This window comes from Chelonoidis abingdonii, chromosome 3 (assembly GCF_003597395.2).
Source record: "Chelonoidis abingdonii isolate Lonesome George chromosome 3, CheloAbing_2.0, whole genome shotgun sequence".
Lineage (NCBI taxonomy): Eukaryota > Metazoa > Chordata > Testudines > Testudinidae > Chelonoidis > Chelonoidis abingdonii.
The window spans coordinates 159,499,044-159,509,314 of NC_133771.1; the positions used below are offsets into that span (position 1 = coordinate 159,499,044).

Sequence of the window (10,271 nt, forward strand, 5' to 3'; positions counted from 1 at the left end):
TTGTATGCTGGCTTATATAGTCAATAAGAACAGAGCAAGCCCCTAGTGTTTAATCAACCAACATGGCAGACAGACAATGACATCTTAAGTTGATGGAGAAAGATTATTGTTCAAAGCACATATCTAAGCCACAGTAGGTGTAGTAATTGCTTTTTCACTTGCTCTGTGTTTTAGTATTTTTATAGCCCTGTGGAAAAAAAGTTGACTCACCATAGCTGTCTCCTCATGGCCAGGTGTGGTATTGCAGTCTCCCTCCTCCAATGCCCCCTGGCAAGAGTCACTCTGGTGGTCTGCCTCTTCTCATGACTCAGCCCTCCAGTCAGTTCACATTTTATTATCATCCCTTTCAGGGTAATAGGAAGTCCAGTGTCCTTGCACCAGGGTTTGGTCTCTGATTCTGAACCCCCATCCCTTACACACTTCCATCCCAAGGCTTTCAGAAGTCCTTATTCTCTCTGAGGAGGGGTTTCTCACCATATTCCTTGGTAGCCAGTAGGGGAAGCAAGGCCCTCCCTCTCCTCTGGGTTCCAGTATGGAGATCCTATAAAAAGGCAGGCAAAATACATATATTCAGACCCACTTCCTGCTGCCTCCCTATGCTTCTTCCTTCCTCAGCTTGCAAAATAGGCCTTTCCCACAGTCCCCTCTTGGACCCACTGCATACCTGTATTTCAGTCAGGCTCTCAGAGGTTTCAAACTTCACCCCTCCCTCAGGGCCATGACTAGCTAGCAGGATTCTCTCCTGGAATTCTCCAACAAATTCCCAAACAAAAATACAACTTTAAACCACTTCAGTCCTTCACAAGTCTTCCCTAAAACTCTGCTCCTTATTTCTCTCTGAGAGCAGGAACTCCCCAACTTCCTCTTTCCTGTTGACTTTAGTGACCCGTTTAGCCACCAAAACCACAGAGAGTACGACCCTGGTGCTTCAGGGCATAAACCACATCCATAGCCATTACAGTCTTTTGCTTGGCATGTTCAGTGTAAGTGACAGCATCGTGGATCATGTTCTCCAAGAACACCTTCAGCACTCCCCCGGTCTCTTCGTAGATCAAACCCAAAATACGCTTCACTCCCCCGCGTCGAGCCAAGCAACGAATCGCTGGCTTGGTAATACCTTGGATGTTATCCCGAAGCACTTTATGATGGCACTTGGCACCCCCTTCCCCAAGCCTTTACCACCCTTACTGCGACCAGATATGGCAAAATCAAATTACACACAACTGACTCCACTTCCTCTTTGCTAGGTCTCTTCCTAAGCGTTTCTGTCTTGTTAAGGAAATCTCAGACTCCTTCTGAGGTGGCCTTGCTAATTGAGCTACTTACACCCCACCAGGGATCACAAGGAATGTTAATTGAGTTCTGAAGCTCCCATTAACCCTCTCAGTACCAGTGTGAGGTATACACTCCATCACAAGCTCCCACTGCTGTTATATCTGAGCACTTCATAATCATATCGGAATGTGTGTACCCTTACTTCCCTTTGAATAAATAAAGTATTATTATCGCCATTTTATAGATGGGGAAACTGAGGCACAGATATTAAAGTGACTTGTTTTAGGTCACCTAGGAAGTCTGTGGCAGCACTGGGAATTAAACCCAGATTTCCCATCCTGTGCCGTACTACAAAACCTGTTGTCTTTTTCCCAAACCCTATCAGAGTAGTCACTCCTACCCCAATTTCCCCATTGAAACTGCAGGGGGAATGTAGACAGTGAAAAGTAACAATCAGAGTTGCAAGTTGGCCAACACCTTGCTTTTATGAGAAATATGATCATTAAAATAGGAACATAACTCCCCCACAAGTGGATGTGGTCTCTGTTTTATCCCTGTGTCATCTCCAGCAGCTGCGCAGCACTCCTCAATATAAATTAATAAACATGCAGGGGGCAATGAGGGATTTTTTTCTCCCTTTATTGGATGGGGGAAGATGACACAAGCAACTTCTTCTCTACCCTTGCATGCCAGTGCCCCCGGCCAACTGGGGGCCCCTTGAAAAATGGGTGCCCCTACAGCCCGACCCCAGATTGGGGCAGAATGGGGGTGGGAGTGTAGGCGGAAGGGGTGGGGAGTGAAATCTGGTCTGGTCAGTGAAATCAAAGGTTCACCCACCAGAGTTCACTGCAGGATTTGGGCCACAGTGAACAAATAGCATAGGTTTGACCTTCATCTCCTTGTATGTATGTTTGTTTGTTCAGCCTGGTCCTGATTCTCCCCGCTGCAACCTGACAGTCATTTATACTTGCACAGAGCAGGCATAAACCACTACCGGACAGAATGATGGCCTTTCCTCCCCATCCACTTCACACAGGTGTAGATGATGACACAAGTTGCAATGCAGGGGAGCCTTGTTACATGAAGTTTAAATTGGACCCTGGTGCAGAAGTGAATAATAATAGGACCCAAACTATATGAATGCTTAAATCTCTCCCACTCCTAGAAACTGTTTGGTTATGGAGGGTAGCTGCTCGATGTGAGAGTTGTCTCCACTGCACCCTGCATGCATGAAGACAATACAAATAGATGATTTCTCTGGTGTGGCGCAGGCCACGTCTACACTACGAGATAATATCGAATTAGCTAAAATCGGGTTTATAAAACTGATATTATATATTCTATTTCATGCGGCCACACTAGGCACAGTAATTCGGCGTTGTGCGTCCATGGTCCGAGGCTAACGTCGATTTCTGAAGCGTTGCATTGTGGGTAGCTCTTCCGTAGCTATCCCATAGTTCCCGCAGTCTCCCCCGCCCCTTGGAATTCGGTGAATCTTAATTGTTCGGTGGGTTTCTGGGTAAATGTCGTCTCATTCCTATCTCCAGGAAAACATTCAAGCTGACATTCCTCTTCCTCGCCCCGTTTTTTCGGATGCCTGGCAGACGCCATAGCACCAGGCAACCATGGAGCCCGTTCAGCTCTTTTTTTTTCCAAAGCACCGTTAGTGCTGTACTGGATTGACCGTCAGAAGAGGAGGCGTATACTCTCAGCGCTACACAGCCAGCATTCACTAGTTTGCTAGCATATTGATAGCAGAGCATGGTTATCTGGTACGGTTTCGATTTTATCCGATCTTCCTGCCGGTGAGAAAAACTATGGGCAATGGATGACGGTTATGATCTACTTCCCTCTCTGTTTACTGATCTACTTGACTATCATGAGTGCTCGGAGTTGATATATCGGACATTGGTGCACAATGCAAAAGCAAGAGAATCGGCATTTGGACTCACTTGGACTGCTGTTCTATCGTGTGCATTATATCATACATATATTTAAAATATGGAGTCAGTTCTGCTTAGAATACAAGTGAAGTATATTAGAGGACCAAGGTGATCAGCCGACACAGCTTGACCTTCCATGCAGATATTCCACAGGGGTGCCCAGCTAAAAGACAACCACGCACCAGAATGATGAACTTCTTATTCCTCCTTCGCCTAACCCTACTCCTGGAGCTAACTCCGTGTTTATCGTGGGCAGTGTCCCCACCCGCCATTAGTTGTCGATGAGTATAATTAAAGAATGCTAGGATGAAGAATAGTGGACTGGTTAGTGAGATGAAATGAGGGAGGAGCAGCTCCTAAGGGGTCGTATATGTATCAGTGCCAGAGCTGAGTACGTAATCTGTTTCTTAATAGGAAAGGGAGCGGGAGGGTTTTGAATTCATAAGCCCCATTGCTATGATGAAGGAAAAACTGCATTATATATTTATGATATGTTTCCTTATCTACTGGGGAAATGTAAGTAACGGAGGATCATTCCCTCATGATATTGGAGCAATTAGTGCAAGGCATGGGCGCGTCTCTGAGTGGTGGTGGTGCAATCCTAGCAGCACCGTCTACCACCGTGTGATGGGTGGGAGGTGGAGTAGGAGCGGATTACTGCTCTTAGCCACTGGCATCATTATATAGCATATGCAGTGCTTACCGGCAGCATTCTCAGTACACACTGAGGCATGCGTGCATGCATCAAAGTTAGTCAAAGAAATGATTTTACTTTGCCTATTTCTTTCATGTGAAGGTGTGAATAGGGCGGCAGTGAAATAGACTCTGAGTAAGCTTCTTGGAATCACGCATAGACACTCTGTTATACTCTAAGCACCAATGTGGGAAGCTCTAGTCAAGACTCGCTCAATACTTTTCAGAGGATTGCTGGGACTGAAAAAATATGGAATAGCTGGATTCCTTCCCCAGTACCTCCACTTGCTCATTCTCCCTGAATGATGCGTTCCATTTGAGTTCTCATTGGACTTTCCCGTTTAGTCTTGTCACGTTGTGCTGCTGTCTCTCTGGAGTTTTTTTCAAATGCTTTTGACATTTTCGGATTGTTGTCATGTAAGCAGAGCTCTTGATACAACAGATCTTGTCTCCAGTATCGCGAACAGGCTACATAGTTATTCTTACTCCAGTAACTTTTCCTGGCATCGGAGCTCTCTTATTTGGATTTGAATACTGCATCTGCCACTGTGACGATTCAGCGGCTCACACTGCTGGGCAAACAGGAAATGTAATTCAAAAGTTCGCGGGGCTTTTCCTGTTTACCTGCCCGCTGCATCTGAGTTCAGATTGCTGTCCAGAGCGGTCAGTGGTGCACTGTGGGATACCGCCCGGAGGCCAATAACGTCGATTTCCGTCCACACTAACCGTAATCCGACATGTTAATATCGAATTTAGCGCTACTCCTCTCGTCGGGGTGGAGTACAGAAATTGATTTAAAGAGCCCTTTATATTGATATAAAGGGCATTGTAGTGTGGACGGGTACAGCGTTAAATCGAGTTAACGGTCTTTAAATCAATTTAAACGCGTAGTGTAGACCAGGCCTAAGTTGTGCTACATGCAGTGCTGAGGTGATAAAGGTGGCTTTAACTCATCTTTTCAGCTCCTTAATCCTGGCCAGATCAGGACTGGGCACTCTTCCAGGGCAGATTACAGCAGTCATGTAAGGTCCCACTGCTAAATCCTTGAATAGACTCAGCAGCTATGGAGGGGACTGCTGACTATGCTGCAGGCATGAGGCAGGAATCTCTGATACAAATCCAAATTTCCCCAAAGTTTAATAGAATTTGGACCCAACATTGTGAGTCAGATCCATCTCTAAATGTTCCCTACTTTATTTTGTACACGCAGCGAGGTCTTAAATCACATGAAGAACTCACTACAGCAATCAATAGTGTGACCTTATCTGGAACACTGTGTACATTACTGGTCATTCCTTGTCAAAAAGGCTGCTGAAGTAGAGGGGATTCACAGAAGAATGTCAAGTACAATCAAAGACCTGGAAAAAAATCTCATATGACGCTGATTGGGACTGTTTACCTTAGAAAAGAGACTAATAAAAGGAACACGATATAAGTATACAAAATAATGAATGCTTTAGAGAAGGTAGGTTGGGGCTCCTTGGCTCATAAAACAAGAACAAGGGGTGATTTGTGGCAGAGGAAATACTTGTTCACACAACACATTGTTAGACTGTGGAACTCATTGCACAGAACGTCATTGAGGCCAAGAATTTAGCAAGATTCAAAGAGGGATTAGAAATGCATATAGATAACAAGAATATCCAGAGTTATGATAATTAATGATTAAAAAAAGAATATTGAAAGGGATATAAAGTCTCCCGCTTCAGGATTTAAGCTAACCTCTAACTATTAGGGGTTAGGATGAGACCTTCATAGGGGGAAGATTATCCTCTATCTGCCTAATGCAAGTAATCTTGCACCTTCAGTGCAGGCTATTGTCAGAAATAGGACACTGGACTAGATGAGTCTGAGGCAGTCTGGAAAGTCCTGTATTCTTACAGAAACTCTGCAATTACATTCTTGCTGAGAAACTGAAAGTAACTATGAGCTTTTTAAGTGAGAATTAATATTGTGTGGATTAGCCTAAAGCAGATTAACAAGACTGTGCTTCATGGTATCTGTATTTTGTTTGATCAGAAAATCTCTTTTCTTTCTCGCCCGCACCTCTCCAGTTCTTTTCTTCTCCACTGCTCTTTGTCTGCATAGAACAGCTTATCCAGGCCTTGAATTGTCCAGTGGCATAACATGTTTGGGAAACCCTATACGAAATTGCCTGACTGGGGGCTTGGCTACACTCAGAAACGTGCAGCACTGGGAGTTACAGCTGTGGTCGTACAGCTGTGTAGGACCAGCGCTGCAGTGTGGCCACACTTACAGCTACCAGTGCTGCAGTGTGGCCACATTTGCTGCAGTTGCAGCGCTGTTGGGAATGGTGCATTGTGGGCAGCTATCCCACAGGGCACCTCGTCCCATTTCGGCGCTGTGGGTTGTGGGAAGGGGACGGAAGGGTGCGGGTCATTCCCGCTTCCTGTCCCAACGCCCCGTGGTGCATTGCTTCCCTTTGCAGCCGTTTGGTGCCATTGTGAGTCTGTCGCATGATTTCTGATAGAAATGGAGCCCGAGCTGCTGAAGACTGTGCTGATGACTATTGCCAACACATCACGTTTGGCAGTTGAGCTATTCCTTCAGCTCCAAAGTGACAGTGAGGAGTCAGACGATGAAATAGAGATTCGGCTGACGCTCCTGACACTAAATTGCTTCTGGCAGTAACGGACGTGCTCAGCAGCGTGGAACGCCACCTTTGGGCTCGGGGAAACAGCACTGAGTGGTGGGATCACATCGTCCTGCAAGTATGGGATGACGAGCAGTGGCTGCAGAACTTTCGGATGAGAAAAGCCACTTTCATGGGACTGTGTGCTGAGCTGCCCCAACCCTGCGGCGCAAGGACACGAGACTGAGAGCTGCCCTGTCAGTGGAGAAGCGGGTGGCTATTGCAGTCTGGAAGCTGGCAACTCCAGACAGCTACCGATCGGTCGCGAACCAGTTTGGAGTGGGAAAGTCGACCGTTGGAATAGTTGTGATGCAAGTTTGCAGGGCCATTAATCGCATCCTGCTAAGAAGAAGTGTGACTCTGGGGAATGTGCAGGACATTCTGGATGGCTTTGCACAAATGGGTTTCCCTAACTGAGGAGGGCGATAGATGGGACGCATATTCCTATTCTGGCCCCACCCCACCAGGCATCCGAGTACATTAATCGGAAGGGGTATTTCTCTATGGTTCTCCAGGCGCTTGTGGATCACCATGGGCGTTTCACTGACATTACACAGGCTGGCCTGGAAAGGTGCATGATGCACGCATCTTTCGGAACAGTGGCCTGTTCAGGAAGCTGCAGGCTGGGACTTTTTTTCCCAGACCAGAAGATCACAGTGGGTGATGTCGAAATGCCCATTGTGATCCTTGGAGACCCGCTTACCCGTTAATGCCTTGGCTCATGAAACCATATACAGGGAAGCTTGACAGGAGCAAGGACCGGTTCAACTACAGGCTGAGCCGGTGCAGAATGACTGTGGAGTGTGCTTTTGGCCGTTTAAAAGCGCGCTGGAGGTGTCTTTACGGGAAGCTAGACTTGGGGAAAGCAGCATCCCTGCGGTTATATCCGCGTGCTGTACCCTCCATAATATTTGTGAAGGGAAGGGTGAAACATTCAGGGACGAATGGACCTCCGAGGTTCAGCGCCTGGAGGCTGAATTTGCACAGCCAGAGAGCAGGGCTAATAGAGAGGCCCAGCACAGGGCTTCAAGGATTAGGGATGCCTTAGGGAGCAATTTGAGGCTGAAAGCCAACAATAATGTTTGGTGCCTTGCACAGGAGTGATGTGCAGTGGTTACAATGATTTGCAGTGCCTGCTTTTCCCTTGTGGTACAGTATGTTTCACTTTCTGTAATAATAAAAACTGTTTTAAAAGACAAGAAATCCTTTATTAAAAATACAGTACAGAAAACGGCTGGGGGGGGGGGAGGGTGCTGAACTGTACAGTTAGAGGTTGAATATGTGCTGCCTGGAGTGCTGTGCAATGCCTGCTGCACTTCAGGATTACTATGATGCATGGTGATGGGGGTGAGTGCATAGGGTAAGGGTCGTAGTTGTCAGGGCTGGTAGGTGAACGTACAGGTGTTGGGGGCAGCTGGTGGTGGTAAGAACCAGGATGCTGGAGAAGGGGTTTTGAGGAAACAGTGGGGCACAATGGAGAGAGCTTTGGGATGGGGGGAAGAAAGCACGGTAGTGCTCTGCCTGCATGGCTACCATTGACTGCATACAGTCCGTTTGGCGCTCCAGGACGCTTATCAGCCGGTTTGTGCGTCTCTTGACAGCCAATTCCTTTCTGTTGTTAGCCCGTTCTTTTTTCCTGCTTTCTGTTTCCCTCCATTCCTGCAGCCTCTTATTATCTCTGGAATACAGATTCATAACTGCTTTCACTAGCTCTTCTTTACTTTTCCTTGGCTTTCGCCGTAAACTCTGCAGCCTCTCAGAAGTCCGTGAAAATGCAGTCGGATTCAAGGACACTTATAAAAAAAAAAAACAGAGAGATAGAAACACTTACTACAGAGGCTCCATTGTTTATAATCACACTCAAGGGGTTTGTAGACTATTTGTAGCATCATTTACACATAGCGAGCATAGCACCCAGAGGCCACAGCACAGCATCAAGAGATGGTGAGTACCTCAGGGATCACTGGGGTTTCTGTGCATGGGGAAAGCAGGTAGCAGCTAGGGGGATACTGCACTGAACCCTACACCCACATCTGCCACAGCAGTTACTCTGGGAGCCATCTTGCACACGCGGCTCACCTGGGAAGGGGGGGCTGCTTGACTCTGGGATCACTGGGGTTTCTGTGCATTGGGGAAAGCAAAGAACAGCTAGGGGATACTGCACTGATCTGTATCCCTGCATTTTCCACAGGATTTTATCCTCCCAGATATCTCGCTGCTCCGTGTCACCTGGGAAGAGCGGGAGGGTCTTCTACAGCTATGTGGCTTCCGCCCTGGTCCCTATGCAGCTTGCCTGTGTGCAGCAATGGTCCCCCCACCCCTCACGGCACAGTGGCGCGGACGCGTTAGCCTGACTGGGACAAGGACCACGGTGGCTCTCCTATAAACTTACGGAAGCGCATTGCCCCGCTCTGGCTGAAACTTTTGCAGAGAGATTACAGAGGGCGATTACCACGACGTGATAGACCAAATCAATGGGCTATTCCACATCTAGGCATGCTTGCAGGCAGCCATAACCACCCCCCTCCTCCAAAACATTTCCATCCTTACAATAAAAACTTCTTACCAGGAACAGTCTCCTCTGCTGTTTCTTCACTACCAAGTTCCAGCGGCTGCGAATGGCTAGCTTCTTCCTGGCTGCTGCTGCTGAAGAGCTCCTGGCTGCATGCCTCCTGGGACTCTGGGGTGTCTCCCACTGTCTCACTCTCGGTTTCCTCTACACCCTCCCCCTCCTCTCCCGGCTCTGAACTGTCCATCGTCGTCCTCGGATTGGCAGTGGGGTCACACCCAAGTATCGCATCCAGCTCGTTGTAAAACGGCAGGTCGGGGGGCAGCACCTGAGCGCCGGTTTCCCTCACGTGCTTTGCAATAGGCACTCCGCAGCTCCTTTACTTTAACCCTGCACTGCACAGCGTCCCGGTCATGGCCCCTATGCTGCATGGACTTTGATATCTGGCCGTAGGTATCATAGTTTCTACGGCTGGAGCGCAGCTGTGACTGCACAGCTTCCTCACCCCAAACACTGTGAGGTCCTGCAGCTCGGCATTGGTCCATGCTGGGGCTCGTTTGGGGTGCGGAGGCATGGTCAGTGTGATTGATTGATTGATTGATTGCACTCCACGCCTGGCTGAGCAAACAGGAAGGGGATTTTTAAAATTCCCGGGGCATTTAAAGGGCGGGTCACCTGAGCCCAGGGCAGTGGAGTGCGAAACGATGACCAGAGAGGCTGAAAAGGTATGCTGGGATACCTCTTAATACCCTGGAGGCCAATTACAGCGCTGGTTAGTGTCCACACCTGATGAGAAGCGCTGCATCACCAGCGCTGGATTTGCTACACCCGAAGCCGAGCAGGAGTACAGCCAGTGCTGCAGCCAGGGAGTTGCAGTGCTGACTGGGCTTTGTAAGTGTGGACAGCGAGTGAGTTGCAGCGCTGTAACCCCATCACCAGCACTGCAACTTGCAAGTGTAGCCAAGGTCTGAACAACCGCTGCACTGGGGGTGTTCGGTGTGAATGAAATGGGGTTAGGGTCTTTTCACCCAATGTTCCTTAGCCAAAAGCAGGGAAAGCACATTAGAATTGGAAACACTCTATGCAGAGTATACCATGCCAGGCTCCCAGCTGGCAGTTAGAACCATTATAAACAGCTCTCATAGAAATATGTGTTTCCAGTAAATATGGATTTTAATGTCAAAATAACTCTCAAGAC

General features: G+C 47.9%; 1 pseudogene; it reads right to left on the reverse strand.

Moving 5' to 3' along the window:
• Positions 1 to 875: 875 nt before the first annotated feature.
• Positions 876 to 1,213, reverse strand: LOC116830632 (histone H4-like; annotated as a pseudogene).
• Positions 1,214 to 10,271: the final 9,058 nt, after the last annotated feature.